This window comes from Nilaparvata lugens, chromosome 2 (genome assembly GCF_014356525.2).
Source record: "Nilaparvata lugens isolate BPH chromosome 2, ASM1435652v1, whole genome shotgun sequence".
Lineage (NCBI taxonomy): Eukaryota > Metazoa > Arthropoda > Insecta > Hemiptera > Delphacidae > Nilaparvata > Nilaparvata lugens.
The window spans coordinates 60,027,892-60,045,426 of record NC_052505.1 but is presented as its reverse complement, the minus strand read 5'-3'; the positions used below and the strand labels follow the sequence as shown (position 1 = coordinate 60,045,426).

Genomic DNA, 17,535 nt, shown 5'->3' with positions numbered 1-17,535 from the left:
TCAAAGCTCCCCCAACCCACAGGGGACTTTTGTTAGATTTTTCAATAAGAAACGTGATCTCATGTACCAAACTCTTAAAAAACAGCCTTTCAACTCCATTCTAAATCGCAGTATATAAATTATAGAAACATCTTAACTAATATGATTAAACAATGTAAATATGACTTCTATAATAATAACTATCGAAATGCAAAGGAAACTAAAAAAAATATGGGAGTGTATAATGATTTACTCATACTAAAAGAGAGACTTGTACGCCTAGATTGAGTCCGATGTTCTTAATCACCATTTTGCACATGTAGGTGAGTTGTATGCCAATAAACTAATTAATGATACCCTATACAACATACATTTGTTGATACTACAATTCCATCATATAGTTCCTTCTTTTTGGCTTATACAGATGATGAGGAAATATTGGCCACAATAAATTCTCTCAAAGGTAATTCTGCTCCTGGAGTGGACAATCTAACAGCTACTTGTCTGAAGAAGATTGCTCCCTCAATTACACCTCTCAAATGTATCATCACAAATGTTTCGAGGTGGTCATTTTCCAAGACAGTTCAAAGTTGCCAAAATTGTTCCTATCCATAAATCAGGTATCCGTCCAACCCTACAAACTACCGTCCTATTAGTCTGATGAATAACTTAGCCAAAGTAATGGAGAGATAATTAAAAAAAGATTATTGGGCTATCTGAATAATTCAACATTATTAATGAAAACCAGTATGGATTCCAGCCCGGTAAATCTACAGAGGATGCCATCACCAGATTATTACAAATTATAACAAAAACTTTAATAATAGAAAAAACGTTGACAGTATTCTTGGATTTAGCCAAGGCATTTGACACTATCTCTCAAAAACGACTTCTGGAAAAATGGAACACCTGGGGATTAGGGGTATACCACTAATATTATTCAAGAGTTACCTGTCAAATCGATCTCAGATACTCAACACAAGCAATATGAAACTCACTGATTTTGGTCTGCCGCAAGGTACTGTCCTATCTCCCATTTTGTTCTTAATCTATATCAATGATCTCCTTAAATTAAATATAAGAAATTGTGATATAATATCATTTGCAGACGACACTGCTCTAACTTTTACTGAAGACTCATGGGATGATGTAAAAATTGCAGCGGAAAGTGGACTCAGATTGGCGTTCTCTTGGCTTAATCAACACATATTAACCCTCAACACAACTAAAAGCGTCTTCATGTTATTTTCACCCAATTCCCTTACTCAATCACGAACAATAGACAGTATAAAAATCCATCGATTAAACTGTAACGACCATAGACTTCTTAGCTGCTGTTCTTGTCAGAAAATTCAAAAAGAAAAAAAAGTTAAGTACGGTACCTGGGAATCTTGTTGGATCCACACTTAAGGTGGGATAATCGAATTAATAACATGTGTTCCAAACTAAAATTCCTTATCTACAAATTTCACCAAATTAGACAACTGAGCAATATGAAAATAGCTAAACTAATCTATTATTCGTATGCTCAATCCGCTTTTCAATAATTATGGCATACGGGCTTGGGGGGAGCTTTGAATGCTCATTTCACAAAACTTTTCATTATTCAAAAACATCTTTTAAAAACTATTCTAGGCAAACCCAGACTTTTTCCAACAAAAGATTTATTCATGGAGTTCAAGGTTTTAACAGTTCGACAACTTTTCATAAAAAATTTGGTACTATATAGCTATATCAATATGATATAGATTAACTATCTATTGTAGATTAACCAACTATGATAGATTAACTATCTATCTATATGTAGCACATAACAGAAAACATTTCAAAGTTTCATAATATAAATTAAATCAGGAGACACACGACATAGATAGATTAAAAACATTATAATCGGAACTTTCGATTTTATAATCGAAATTTCAGGAGACACACGACATAGATAGATGAAAATCACTTAGAAACTTACATTATAATCGGAAATTTTCGGTAGCTACGCTACCTTTCTCGACCGTGCAGAGAGTGGTGCAGTTCGATCCCACTGCACCACCAGTTCGATTTCGAACTGCACCACTCTCTGCACGGTCGAGAAAGGTAGCGCAGCTATCGAAAATTTCCGATTATAATATAAGTTTCTAAGTGTTTTTAATCTATCTATGTCGTGTGTCTCCTGTTTTAATTTATATTATCTATCTATAATGTATATCAATATCTAGCTGATAGTAGCCTAGTAGTAGGAATAGCAAGAATATCTAATCTGAGCCTACTTTGCAATTCTCTATCTTCTCCATCTTGAAGGATTCTCTATCTTCTCTGTGTCTGAGCGCGGTTAGATAATATGAATATGACTAAGCGGTTAGATATTCTACCTGTTAACTAATCTTTCACCAAGCCCTCATGATTTTTCAACAGTTTTAATTTTCAAACATAATTGTTAACATTGAGAACAGTTTTTAATCAAGTCGTTTTTTCTCAATGAAAACATCATAGATTTGTTTCATTTGTTATTTGTCATATGAAGCTTATTATATGACTAATATATCTGATGTACGGTACACATTTGTTCCTACAATAAAAATAGAGATCAAATAAATAATAATTGATTGAGTGATTTATTGATTTTATGATTGATTGATTGACACACGACTATGAATTATTCTTGAGATTTGTAGACGTGTGCGAATGGGAATGATAATATTATTGTGTTTGTAGAGCTGAGATTCGGAATGCATAATGCATAGCTGAGATGTCTTGACGGGATGCAAACAGGTTGCTCCTGTCTGACGGACAAATCCCCGGGCGCTCATGTTGTTACATCCAGCATTAATATCGGCGCAGGTCCCACTGGAAATCATGACCGCGTTCTGGGAGCTGAGCTGACGTCTCGAATCGGTCAGGTGCTATCAGCTGCGGGTGACAGAATGACGCCTGGCGTCCAGACGCTGATAACGGTGTTAACCCCATATAGATACATATTATTATATATGTATGGCGTAGCCTATTATGATATGTAACATATATATGATGAGATTCACTCAGACTGTCAGCATTCAGACAGAATGACATCAATGCTTTCCATTAAACTAATGCTGACTGTTTGAAGTGGGACCCACTTTGTAAACTCATGTACCGTATGGATATAGTCTTTTCACAATAGCAATGAAGAATTCAATACATATATGTGTATAGTATATTATCTATATAACTCTCAAACAGCCCAGTCACATACCTCTACCAGTCACGTAATTCAAAATTGAGCCGAGAGCAGAAAGCTTCCCAGATAGATATTCAATCTTGTTTAAACTTTCAGCTTTCCGTATAAATAACATCTATACTTTATATTCAACCAATGCTGTCAGTTTATAGTGATCTCACTTCAGTTATTCTCATGTTCAAACTCAAACTCCACAAATAACTTGAATTGACTTGACTTGATAGGTGTTATATATGGGACAATGACAGTAGGCCTCTGTAATACGGTATGTATAACTTAATAATTGTCATTATTGGAATTAGATCCGTTTAATGTCTACCTGATAGGCCTACTGTTGCTTGACTCTTGAAGCTTTAGTTTATTGTTTATTGTTTTTGAAGGGACGGATTCAAGGATCCAAAGGTTCAAAGAACCCACACGTCAACCAAAGCTTATTGTGTTCCAAGTAGTATGTTTGTTAGGCAAACCAATACCTATGTCCTTTAAAGAACCAGGAGTTTCTCCCTATACTAACATTCCATTCATCACCTGGTTGCAATCCTTGTCGCAATCCAGTGTGATATGCTTGACAGTCTCTTCAGACTGATTAGTCCTCGTGACCTACGTGAGTCCCACTCTGGCCTTTTTTGTAGGTCCTTCCGCTGAGGAAGGGGCGGCCAAGTTTCCTCTAGGGCGCCCGGCCACCCTTGACTAAGACTCTTGACCCACATTTGTGCCTGGTTTTTCACCCATCACCGGTCTCTTGGGTTTTTTCTTTTTGCCCCTCCGAAACTTCGCAGGGTCAAAAGCCTCACCTCTCCCAAGAAGTTTTGCCAAAATGGCCGCCCTTCTTTGAGCAGTGGTGAGTTTTGGCCTCTCCACCCACAAACTCGAGACCTACGTGAGTTCCACTCCTGGCCTTTTTGTAGGTCCCTCCGCTGAGAGAAGGACGCCAAACTGCCTCTAGGGCGCCCGGCCATCCTCGACTCAGCCTCTTGACCCACATTTGTGCCAGGAGTTTCGCCCATCTCTGGTCTCTTGGGTTTTTCTTTTTGCCCCTCCGAAACTGCCCTGATGGGGCAGATCCCGTGGGCTTGAAGGCAAGGCAACTTCTGGAGTTGCCTTGAGGTCCATTTTAGTCGCCTCCTACGACAAGCATGGATACTGTGGGTGAATTCTGGTTTTCAACACATTCTTGAGTACAATGATCGACTCAAAGCTCCCCCAACCCACAGGGGACTTTTGTTAGATTTATCCATGAGTGTATATAGTATCATCTGAGACCAATATTATTGTAATATATATAGGTGAGTATGAAATGTGTTATGAGTCTGAATCAACAGACTTCACATATCATATTTCAGACATCTTCAGAATAGTTGATAACTCCAAAAGTAAATGCATTCTTTTTTATGATTAATTATGAACGAGATAAATGAAAAATTGATGGAAATGAAGTGAAACTGATGAAATATCAATAACTATAAAGTTAAACCTATATGATGATATGGTACCTAAAAAATGATCCAACAACAAGATTTTAACAGAAGCTAAAACACTTGTAATTCACATTTTGCTATTGATAGGACAAACTATTAGGTGGAGATAGATTCATCTATTTCAACGTGTAGGTAGTAATACAGCAGAAAAAACTGTTACTTGAACGGAATTGAGGTGTATTATGCAGAATACTAATTTAGACTGGAACCATGGCTATAAGAAAGTAAATTTTTCCATAAATATTCCAGTGGAAGTTTGAAAATCTGATTCAAGGAAAGGCTCAGTTCCACTCACTCGATTGTTGTTATGACTTTCGCCACTTATAAGATCATCCCACAATTTTATCTAGTATAAATTCGTACGTTTTATGAAAAACCTATTTCCACTCTCAACTCTTTCCTATTCTATCAACAAGAAAAAAGACTGGGAATAAAATTTTGTTGAGTAGAAAAGGCGATAAATCACCATTACTGACTAATTTGAGAGCCGGAATACCGTTGGGAGTCGTCTTAAAATGCTGAAATACCTCGTTTCTGCCGAAGAGGAAAACAAGCCTTCGCTTTCTTTGCTTTTTAGCATCCCAGAGCTGGAATGGAATAAAGCTCTAGTTGATCAAGTATTTTTTACCTTTGGATTATATATATCTTTCTAGCGAATATTTCTTTCCTCCTTTCATATCTCTCTTGAGGGATATGTGCATACACTTTTAAAATTTGTTCGATTTCTAGAAGAAAATTCACAAGATTCATCCTGTGATCCTATATATCTTTGTAATACCTACAATACATTAAATTCATAACCTCTCTGAGAAAATTAAGAGAGAATATTTTATGAATTCTCCAGCTAGCTGGATCATGAATGTACTGTAATTGATAGCTGAAAAAATTACATTAAACTCTTCAATTACCTACATTGAAGAATTTACATTAACAGGAACGGTATAGTCTGCAACTACGTGGTAGTTAATGATGCTGAAAAAATCAATCTCTATGCTAAAACCCTTCAAAAAGTGAAACATAATTGAAAATGTATAATTATATTATCTACCTGAATAATGATTCTAGATATTATTTCATTCTATCCTATTATATAATAAGCGAGCAATGTCTGTATATATTTTATATTTATCTGGTTATTTATACAGAGTGATTCATAATTATGATAAAATAACTTAATACGTGATGGTAGAGGTGAAAATAAGTTCTTATAAACATATTATCCATAAACGCTTCATTAGCGAGCTATACAGAGTGAAAGATTTCGCCCGGAATTCAGTTCCTCTGGTGAAATACACCGATGCTGAATTGTTTGGGGACTAGTTTTTGAAAAACTTATGCTGGATTCATATGGAGAAATATCTTAAAATCTGAATAAAACTAGTCTGGAAGCTGTAGTGTGAGTAGTTTTCAGAAAAAAGTTGAAATATGCAAAAAAAATTCAAGTAGAAAAACACAGACTTCTACGTTTGATGCCCAATAACTTTCTTTAATGACCAGTAAACAAATAATTTTTCGCAATAAAAATTGTAGAGAATTTAATTCTGAAAAGAATGATGTAAGCTGTGTAAACTAATTTGAATAAAAGTTGGATATAATGTATTCTTATGTAGTACATTACACCACAAAAATTTGCTATTATGAGGAGAGAACTAATAACTCATAAGTTGTAGCTGATTGCAAATAGAATATTCGGTTTTTTATGAGAAGTTTTTTTTTATATGAAAGTAGCATATCCAAATGACATTAAACTTATACCAAAAGACTAGTAGATTATGCCATTAAACCTGGGAGGAAGCTCGAACAGAAGAAGATGATCTCCTATGATTCCTGCCCAAATGTTGAAAACTGATGTTGTGGAAGATTGGGATTAATGGCATGAGGATTCTCAGCTGCACAAATATGTTAGTTGTGGACGTTAACGATAGCTGTTCTTGTAAAGTGTGCCTCGTCGGTAAATAAAACGGTTGTTAAAAAGTTTGGGTAAACAAGTTTTACTAAAAACCATCGGCAAATACCAGCAGGGGGAATACAGTCTTGTGGCAATAGAGTATGAACTTTCTGGAGGTGGTATGGATGTAATTGTTGCTCTTTTAGTATCCTCCAAATAATAGATTGATTGACATTAAACTGCACTGACAATTCTCTTGTGTTCTTCTCAGGATGTTCATAAATTTCATTAAGAACTTGTTCTTCTAACTCAACAGTCTTAGTAGATCGGGGTCTGCCTGCATAAATGTGCTCTTTGGATATCAAAGAATCTGTCTCAGACAGACGTTGATGAATAGTGGCAAAAAGCTTGAACTTGGACATACTCGGTTAGGAAAGTTCTCTTGATACAAACGTCTTGCTTCAGTACTATTACAGTAGTGTCCCATTCCATACATTAAATGCATGTCAGCTAATTCGAGTCTAAAATTACCTGCCATTTTTTAAAAAGTTAACACTTAACACAAAAGCAAAGTGAAATGGTTACAAATAACTGGTTAATAGGTTAAACAAAAAACACAGCGCGGCTACAGTAGGCCTAACTTACAGTTTGTTTTTTTGTTCAACAGTGAGCTAAAATATTTCTGAAAATAATTTTCAGCTGATAATTTCTTTTAAATATATTTTATTTAAAACAAAATAAATCAGCTTTGGAACAGCTGTTCTTAAAATCAATGTTCTATTTGCAATCAGCTACAACCTATGAGTTATTAGTTCTCTCCTCATAAAACAGCAAATTTTGTGGTGTAATATACTACATAAGAATACCTTTATTTAAAATTAGTTTACACAGCTTACATCATTTTTTTCAGAATTAAATTCTCTACAATTTTTATTGCGAAAAATTATTTGTTTACTGGTCATTGAAGAAAGTTATTGGGCATCAAACGTAGAAGTCTGTGTTTTTCCACTTAGATTTTTTGCATATTTCAACTTTTTTCTCAAAAACTACTCACACTACAGATTCCGACTATTTTATCAATTTTTCAGATATTTTTCCATATGAATCCAGCATAAGTTTTTTTAAAAACTAGTCCCCAAACAATTCAGCATCGGTGTATTCACCAGAGGAACTGAATTCCGTGCGAAATCTTTCACCCTGTATAGCTCGCTAATGAAGCGTTTATGTTATGTTTATAGGAACTTTTTTCTTATTTTTACCTCTACTATCATGTATTAAATTATTTTACCATAATTATGAATCACCCTTTATATCTGGTTATTTATGTCCAACGGATCACGAAAACGGCTCTAACGATTTTCACGAAAATTTGAACATAGTAGGTTTATGATATAAAAATTCTATTGCACTAGGTCTCATCCTTGGGAAAACACGCTGAAGGACATTGAAAAGATTATCATTATTCATCCTTGGAAGAACATAATTATGATAATTTCGTCGTCTGTCGATAACAGAAGATGTGAGTGCCTGTGTGGAAGAGAGACAGAATTATGTTCAGCTGTTGAACTATTTGCAATCAGTTTATTTCACAAGAAAAAGTATCAAGAAATTTTAATCGACTTGATCAAAATAATCTGATTCGTTGACATGACATGGTATATAATCTAAATTAGAGTATATCATAATTTTCAAAGTTAATCATTATTTTACAGTTCAAAGTGATTGGTGAGTGTTATTTTGTTATATTAGGTTTGTAAACAATCTAAATTGGAACTTTTCTGTTTTCAAATGTTTGGACTGAAAATTGGACCTGAATTCAAGTTTATGGAAGATAACCTACTTTTTGAAATATTTATAGTGTATAAATCAAAATTCGGGGAAGAAAGAGTTTTGGGCTGTGCCTGTTAGTCCTTCCCCAATCATTTTAAAGAATTGTGTTCTGTTTATCAATAAATAAATAACGAGCGAAGCTCGGTGCCCCGATATTTTGAATAATACCAGATAAAAATCTCTCTTTCTCTCAAAAAAGGGGTATTTTTTAAGGGGTTTTCAAAATTATGCAAACCTACCACTTCTACCCTATACAACTTAGATATTTCGAACTCTTGAATAACAGTAAGAAATTAGAAAATGAAAATAATCATTTTTTCAATTGGCTGTAGCTTTTGAACGGTATTGAAATCAGAAAAACTATTCATGGGAGCGAAAAGAAGAGAAAATTCTACAACCTTGACTAGGTACTTTTTTGTTTTTTTTTTTTATCTAAAGTGTTTCACAAGATACGCAACTTTGAATATGCGAGACTGTGAAAATGATTAACGTATCACAAATTTTTCGCATATTCAAAGTTGCGTATCTTGTGGAACACTTCAGATAAAAAATCCAAAAAGTAGTCAAGGTTGTAGAGAATTTTCTCCTCTTTTCGCTCCCATGAATCGTTTTTTCTGATTTCAATACCGTTCAAAAGCTACAGCCCATTGAAAAAATGATTATTTTCATTTTCTAATTTTTCTGCAATTCTACTGTTATTCAAGAGTCTCTAAAACGAGTTAAGTACATGATAGAAACTTGGGATTGGTCTCAAATGGAAGAAAGAAAATTGCATGCTCTATAAGCTGAGTTGCCTTAAATCTATGTAGCATGTCTCTTTATCATCGAAAAACTGTCGAGACTGAAAATGAGGAAAATATCGCAAATTTCTAGATTTTTTGAAACAAACGTATCTTACCTCACAATTATATTTTTACAGAATTTTATTATCTCAAATGAAAGAGGAGATTCTGTTCTTCAAATCAAGACCAAGTACCATTTTTTATCATTTCGGGTTACCGAGATAAACAGTTTTCAATATAGAAATTGACCATTTTTCTGTGTATTCAAATATGTGCTGAAATACACTGAACGAGAAATTTTTTTCATCAAATTTAAATTATGATACATGTTTTTTAACCGCCTGGACGAGCTGAGAAGAATAAGTTTCAGTACGAGGAGATCTGATCATTTAAGTTATTTTTAACTGAATTTTCAGTTCATCAGTTACAATATTTATTGTATTGTATGCATTTTTGTCACTCTACAGTGTCAAGTCTTTTGTTTTCCTTTAGGTATGAGATCGGAAACCGATTTGTGAGCATTAACATTAGTAAAGTAGTATTTTCAATTCGAATAACATCCCCAATCATACTCACCTTGAAATCACTTCTTTTTATGAGATACTAAGCCGTTCTCAGACTTTTTCTCTTTTCTGCTTGAATAGTAATGATTGATAATATGAATATCTTCTAAACGGTTTGAGATATCGATATGCGGTTTCCACCATTCATTTTTTCTTCAAATTCCCTATCGAAATCATGTATCGCATGACCACCTTCCTATTAAAAAAAAAGAAGTTGCATTCAATATGGCGGATCCAAGATGGCGGACCAGATTTTATAAAGTCATTATAAAATAGTTTTTTCAATTTGAGTAGGATCACCATTCACACTCACCATTAAATTACCTTTGTGTATGAGAAAACTCCTTGTGTATGAGAAAAAGCCTTGCTAGGCTGAATGATAAAAAACTACTGTTAACTGCTTACCATGGACTTATACTATCTCATATTAGGTATGCTATTTTAGTATGGGGTAATTCATCTCAACAAAATATGGACAGGGTGTTTAAGATTCAAAAGAAGGCACTCAGATGTATAGAGAAAGTGAATAGGTTAGACTCTTGTAGGCCTTTATTTAAAAGCTTGGTCTATTAACTGTGCCATCTTTGTATGTATATGAAGTTGTAATGCATGTGAAAACGAGTGGTGTGATCCAGAATTCAGATGTTCATGAGTAAAATACGAAAAACAGGGAGCATATATTTAAAATTTTATCACAAGAAAAAAGTTAAAATAAATAATAAAGCTATAGCCTACCACGAGGAAACCGTTTTTAGGGATGCTCTCATAAAGATAAGCTGTAAAAGTAGACTATAAATTAAAGGGGGAATAAGTAATAATTATAATTGTTCAATCTATCAAATATGAATTGAAATAAATATTTGTAACTTTACCTTATCTTGCAGCAAAGACGAAACCACACGGTTGTTCGCTTCTCATCACAAAGTACAACAGGAATAAAAATGGCGTCAATGATGGCGGGAAGTAGGGATGGCAACGATATATCGATATTTCACAAATATCGATATATTGCTTCCGTGCGCATGCGTGAATACAGTTCTGCGCGATATTTGAATGCATCAGTTGACAGATTCTGTGTTTTTTAAATAATTTTCATATTAAAAGCATAATATAGTGAAGCTACATGACAATCTACACATTCCACATTAAAAAATAATATTTTGAAATCCAAGTTCATGTTCACCAAAATAATGTATGACTTTCAAAACAAAAATCAAAATCTGAAAGCTTCAGCTATTTGAATTTCAAAAGGAAGAGACTTTGACAGAATGGAGAATGTTTTCAACTTAGAAATGCAATAACTCGACTATTTATTGTTATTATGTTACAATTTTCTATGATAAGACTAATTTCACATAGTATTATTAGATAGTAGTATCAATTTTTTTATTTTATAAAAATACAATTTTATAAATTTGTCTCTTCATTTTCACTCACTAATTGACGTTTTATAACAAAACTCTTTTTGAACTTTTGATTAGTTTTCAAGTCCTTCAATGACTTTGAAATAAAAATCGATGAAAAGAAAAAAAAAGGATTGTTGGGCTAGCCAACCAAAGTTAGATTACGGCCAACAATCTATCATAACACGTCTATAACTCGTGAACGGTGCATTTGACGGAAAAATCTTACTGAGCAAATATTGCTTAGAATTTAATTTTACATATTATGAAGTGATCATAAAGTGATTTTACGCAAAATAAATATTTACTTGAAAATTATTTCAAAGTCCTAAAAGGAAATAGCGCAAAAACCGCTAATATCTCCTAAATGGTGCATCTGACGGGAAAATCGTACTGAACAAATATTGCTTAGAATTCAATTATACATATTATAAAGTGATCATAAAGTGATTTCACGCGAAAAAAATATTTACTTGAAAATTATTTCAAAGTCCTAAAGGAAATAGTGCAAACCGCTAATATCTCCTAAATGGTGCACCTGACGGGAAAATTGTACTGAACAAAAGTTGCGTAAAATTAAATTTTTATATTTGTTTTCAAGTCCTTTAATGATTATCAGGATTAATACTTTTAAAAAGAAAAAAGTTGGGTCAGCCAACTACAGTGACATGAGGGCCAATGTTTCTTATGGTTCCATTTTTACTGTAGGGTGAACCAACCAAAGTGACATGAGGGCCAACAGCTCTCATGGTGCCAATTTCTAAGGTGGGAGAACCAACCAAAGTAGCCAGTGGCCCAACGTGGATTATGGTAGGGACTGCCAACTAACCATCTCCCTTCTCTTGCCAACACTGCCAACCAAAAACCTACTGTTGGCCAACAAAGTGTGCTACTTGGGTATTGTATTGTATGCATTTTTGTGTCACTCTACAGTGTCAAGTCTTTTGTTTTCCTTTAGGTATGAGATCGGAAACCGATTTGTGAGCATTAACATTAGTAAAGTAGTATTTTCAATTCGAATAACATCCCCCATCATACTCACCTTGAAATCACTTTTTTTTATGGGATACTAAGCCGTTCTCAGACTTTTTTCTCTCTTTTCTTCTTTGAATAGTATTGATTAATAATGTTAATATCTTCCAAACGGTTTGAGATATCGATTAGCGGTTTCCACCATTCATTTTTTCTTCAAATTCCCTATCAAAATCATGTATCGCATGACCACCTTCCTATTTAAAAAAAAATGAAGTTGCATTCAATATGGCGGATCCAAGATGGCGGACCAGATTTTTAAAGTCATTATAAAGTAGTTTTTTTCAATTTGACTAGGATCACCATTCACACTCATCAAACTACCTTTGTGTATGAGATATTAAGCCGTTATTGGATTTTAACCCATTCTGTATATTACTAGTAGTTCTGCAAAAAGTAGACCTTGCTCATGAATACAACTTTCAATCTAATGAGAAGGGCCAGTACAGTAAGTACAGTATATTGTGAAGATTTAGCCATGTCATCTATTATTTTCTCCATTGAAAGTGCTAGAGACACTGTTTGCAGGGACACCGGACTTATCGAGGAGGTACCTTTTTATCGTCTCCATATTCACAATATAAACATATATTACAACTTTTCTAATAATTAATTATAAGAAATCGGTCAACTGACGGAAAAATGGAATATGCAGTAGGCAATTTTGATGATGAATCGTTTCACAGACGATGGTGAGATGGAAAATGATTCTAAATAAGATGAGTTTGTTGGTGACAATGACAGGAGGTTGCTAATGATGTTTTTCATGAAAAGTGGATTCGATGTCATGGTTTGTTATGCCTATGCAGAATGTTAATGCTCACAAATCGGTTTCCGATCTCATACCTAAAGGAAAACAAAAGACTTGACACTGATAAACTGAAAATTCAGTTAAAAAATAACTAAAATAATAACTGATAGTTATGAATAAAATAAGTTGGAGATTAAAGAAATGTTTATGATGTTAATTATTGTCTACAACTAAAATAGTTGTTGATTTATTAGTTGAATAATTTTATGATTATAAAAATTGTCCACAAACTAAAATAGTTGAGTTATCTGTAACATATAGTTATCTATGTATTGATATTAAAGATTTTTTAAAAATAATTTATCCAATTAATTGATAAATCAATTTAATAATAATAATAGTAATATAATAATATAATAATAATAATAATAATAATAAATAATAATAATAATAATAATAATAATAATAATAATAATTAGATTATTCAATTTAATTATTCTATATATTGATAATAATAATTTCATAATGATATATTATTAGAATAAGATAAAACAATTATAGTGAGTTCCACGTTATAATGGCTGTGTGTGATTTGCAATGGTGCTGCTATCCTTGTCTATCTTTCAACAAAGCACATGGCACTATCTCTTTCAGGCATTGCAATGTTGCCACATCATTTTTCAACAATTTAGAAATTCAACTAATTGACAAAATATTCAATCTCAAACATAAAAATTTATTATTACATATATTATTTAAAAAATATATTTTATTGACAAATAAAATATGATTAACCATTCCCAACAATAATGAACAATTAAATTCATTGGATATACCAGTATCAGCTGTTTGGGTGGCAAGGCTGAGATCTGGCAATCCTTTTCTCCTATCATCCTACCCTGCCATTATAACGTGGACCTCACTATAGTATCGTCTGCAAAAAAATCTGGTTGGAACAAGATTTGAACCTGCATCCCACAGTGTATCAAACTACACACTAACCGTCTTGGACACCATGCCCTGGTAACAGTGGATGCGAAAAAGTAGGAACATGAATTGCTGTATCTTTAAAGATACAAAAAAGTAACTTTTGAGGTTAGTTTACGGTTTTTTAAATATTACAAAAAAAACCTGCATCCCACTGTGTATCAAACTACACTCTAACCGTCTTGGACACTATGCCCTGGTAACAGTGGATGTGAAAAAGTAGGAACATGAATTGCTGTATCTTCAAAGATACAAAAAAGTAACTTTTGAGGTTAGTTTACGGTTTTTTAAATATTACAAAAAAAACCGGAGGTCTTACCAAAAATCGTTACACATACGTTTCTGCGCCTTGTTTCAAAGAACTTGCATACCAAATTTTATCCAAATCAGACAATAACTGCAACTGTAACTGTGATACAAACAAACAAACAGACAAAAGCCGATTGAGTCGAAACTAAGACCTCAGCTTTGCTTTGGTCAATAATATTAAAAACTTATGTGATTAGTTTTTAATAACAATGTGTTACAACATACCCTAAAAAGTAAACAGATGGAAGTAATCACAATATTATTCACCACTTCACCACCGACAGCACTATAATGCTATCAGCAAAAGTTGTAACAACAATGGCCGGCTTATAACTACATGTTCACATTCCAAATTTGAATAGTTGATGGGAAATATTTGTTGGCTGTTATTTTGAATAATACGGAATATAAAAAAAATATTTCTAAATTTCCATAGTATACTAATATGAAGTATGTAATAGGTAATTTTAGCATACAAACATATATTTCATATGTTAATCAAATTTCTGGTTGAGGTATTTAATTGAGTTGGCTTTATGACTACTCTATTATGCTTCCTCACAGAGAACATCCTTCTCTGTGGCCTTCATCTGAGCTTAGACCTTCTAACCTATTTCCAATCTTAGACCAGTTATAGAATAGACACGCTGGGAAGTCTAGCCTCTGAAGCCAGCATCTACTGCCATATCGCCAAATCGTAACGTCATCTGCGGATAGAAAACTTTCAGATTGTGTCTATTTCAGAAGGATGTAAATTATTATTCATTAAAATGGTAAACTCCCGCTACGCTCCCATTGAAATAGACACAATCTGCTATGGAAAACAATGTAAACAAACTCTACAGAAAAGTTTTCTATCTGATGCTGACGTCACGATTTGGAGATATGGCAGTAGATGTTGGCTTCATCGACTTTCAGTATGAATATACAATGCGCCGTGTCTATTCTATAACTGGTCTAAGTTTCCAAAGTAAGTTTTTGAAATAAGAGATGCTTCCCATGTTATTCAAATGGATTTACTTTTCCTCTCTAGGGAGTTTTTCAATTTTTTCGTCCCGAGAGCGAAAAAGTGACACTAGTATTTATTACGTTCCAGAGAGTAAAGTAAGTACTTTATACAGTAGGTAGAGAAAAAATATATTACTATAAGTACATAGGAATTATTGAGAATCTACAGTGGTAGACGCTTCACAGATTATGATTATAATTGGCTACTGCTGTATTAATAAGCATAAGATAAGCTTTATTCCGACTTTAAAAGCTCAATCAAAACACATATAATATGCTCACATATATTATCTTAAAATTCACTCGAAGAGAACTACTGATACGGAAAACTCTTATTGAAAAATCTCACCATTTTTTAAATATTTATCCCTTCATAATCGGTCATTTCAAAAGTTCATTCCCTGTTGGTAGAATTAAAATAAATGACCGAAATTACCCATCACCCACAGAGTAATGTTGATTTCTTATTCAATGACTATCACTTTATAATCAATAAAACGAGTAAGTAGAACCAGAAGGAATTCATGAAAGAGTGAACATTCTTTAAAATGTTTTTATTATCAATTGATCAGATGAAAAACATAATAATGTTATTTATGTAATTAGAAATTAAAATGATCTATAATTTGATAAATAAATATGTATATCATATATAAAATCGATTGAAACTAACAAACAAAATCTATAAGTATAATAATTCTAAATTTTATAATCTATTTGTGAAATAATCGTTCTAAAAATTACAAAATACATACAGTGTAATTTATTTACCGTACTCATTCTTGGCTGAGTCATCTATTAAGTTATTTTGAATCAATGAATAGAATATTGTACAGCAAATCTTTCATGGGCGAATCGATTAATGTATCAAAAAATCCACTTCACAACAAAATTTAAATAGTAGCCTTAACACTTTTTTCATTAAATTTTATTTTTCTTTACTTTCTGATAACATTCAGAAGCAATTTGATATTAGAGGTAAGAAAAACCATACAAACTCTAATATTTTCTAACCAGTAGCAGCCTCTCTGTGAATCAAATCTTTAAAAAAATCAAGTTTCAAACTTATTTTCTTAAGTGTTGCTTTGAAAATGAATAGATTGATTGATCGAAGTGGGGTTTTCTACACAGAGATATAAATAAACTGAATCTGGAATTATAACGCGAATTACATTATAGTAGGCTAATGTAATATATAATTTTTGTTAATGCGAACAAACCTAAATGTGATGACTTTAAAGCATTAACAAAATTGATGAATTCACAACACTCTCGATTACTTGATCACATCCAGTTTTTGACAAATTAACATTGATGTTGCTCCATTTTGTGACCTAGATTCGGCAATCTTATATTAGACCGATCATACTTCAATCTTGATTGAACCGATAACAAATACAGGCATTATACCGTACGTACATCATTTATAGCCTACATACATTTATTGGCTTCCACTGGAGCCAACACCATGAAGTAGCCTATGTATGAGTTCATCGATCTGATAGTCTAGATATCTCTAAACGATCATGTCTGATGAACAAGAATATTGTACACTTGAAGTTCATTCCTGGAACAAAAATAGAACAATATTTTTATTTTGTTTTAAAAATTGATTCTGTTACTATGTAGTAATATAAGTGCTCAACAAAGGTCATATAACTGCTTAATTATTTTATTATTACTGCTCATATCATAGGTATGATATATAGTGCTTACGATGCCATAATTTTAATTAGTGTAGCTTTGAAATACGTTCAATAACAGACACTTTGCAGTAGAGCACTCTTGAGAAGAAATTATATTATTTGAGAGCTTGTGCTCATAAGTGCTCATATTGTGTTTGAATCAAAAAATTGATTCAAGACTCAATAAATAGGTAATTATCATACTCATGTCATTTTTTCTTAGTGGATATTTTAGATTTAATATGTGGAATTGCATAAGTGTTTAAGGTTCATCCTAGAAATTCTATTTCAATTGTTGCATTTACAACTCTATTATTAACAAGTCTCAACAAAAATTTTGCTCAATGAAATCAATCTATTACATATTGTATAACAATAATTGCACATGAATAATGGAAGCTCAGTGGCTTAATTATTGGTTTCAATTAATCAAGATCATCCACGCTCATTAAGAAAAAAATACAGATTTTATTGAAACAAATCATCCAACAAAGAATATTATAATTCATCATGAATTGTGATTTTACCACCGTATAATACAAACATCAATCACTGAGTAAAAATAAACACACTACAGATTTCAGTAAAAATGTAAATTCTTAAAAAATATTTTTATTGAAACTTGTACC

The 17,535-nt window shown here is 32.7% G+C and overlaps 1 long non-coding RNA gene across 1 annotated transcript in view; it reads right to left on the bottom strand.

Moving 5' to 3' along the window:
* Positions 1 to 15,799: 15,799 nt before the first annotated feature.
* LOC111056927 overlaps positions 15,800 to 17,535 on the bottom strand; it is a 10,093-nt gene continuing 8,357 nt past the window's right edge. The window contains exon 4 of the long non-coding RNA XR_005570600.1: positions 15,800 to 16,788. This is a non-coding gene — a long non-coding RNA (uncharacterized LOC111056927). The remainder of the gene's footprint in view (positions 16,789 to 17,535) is intronic.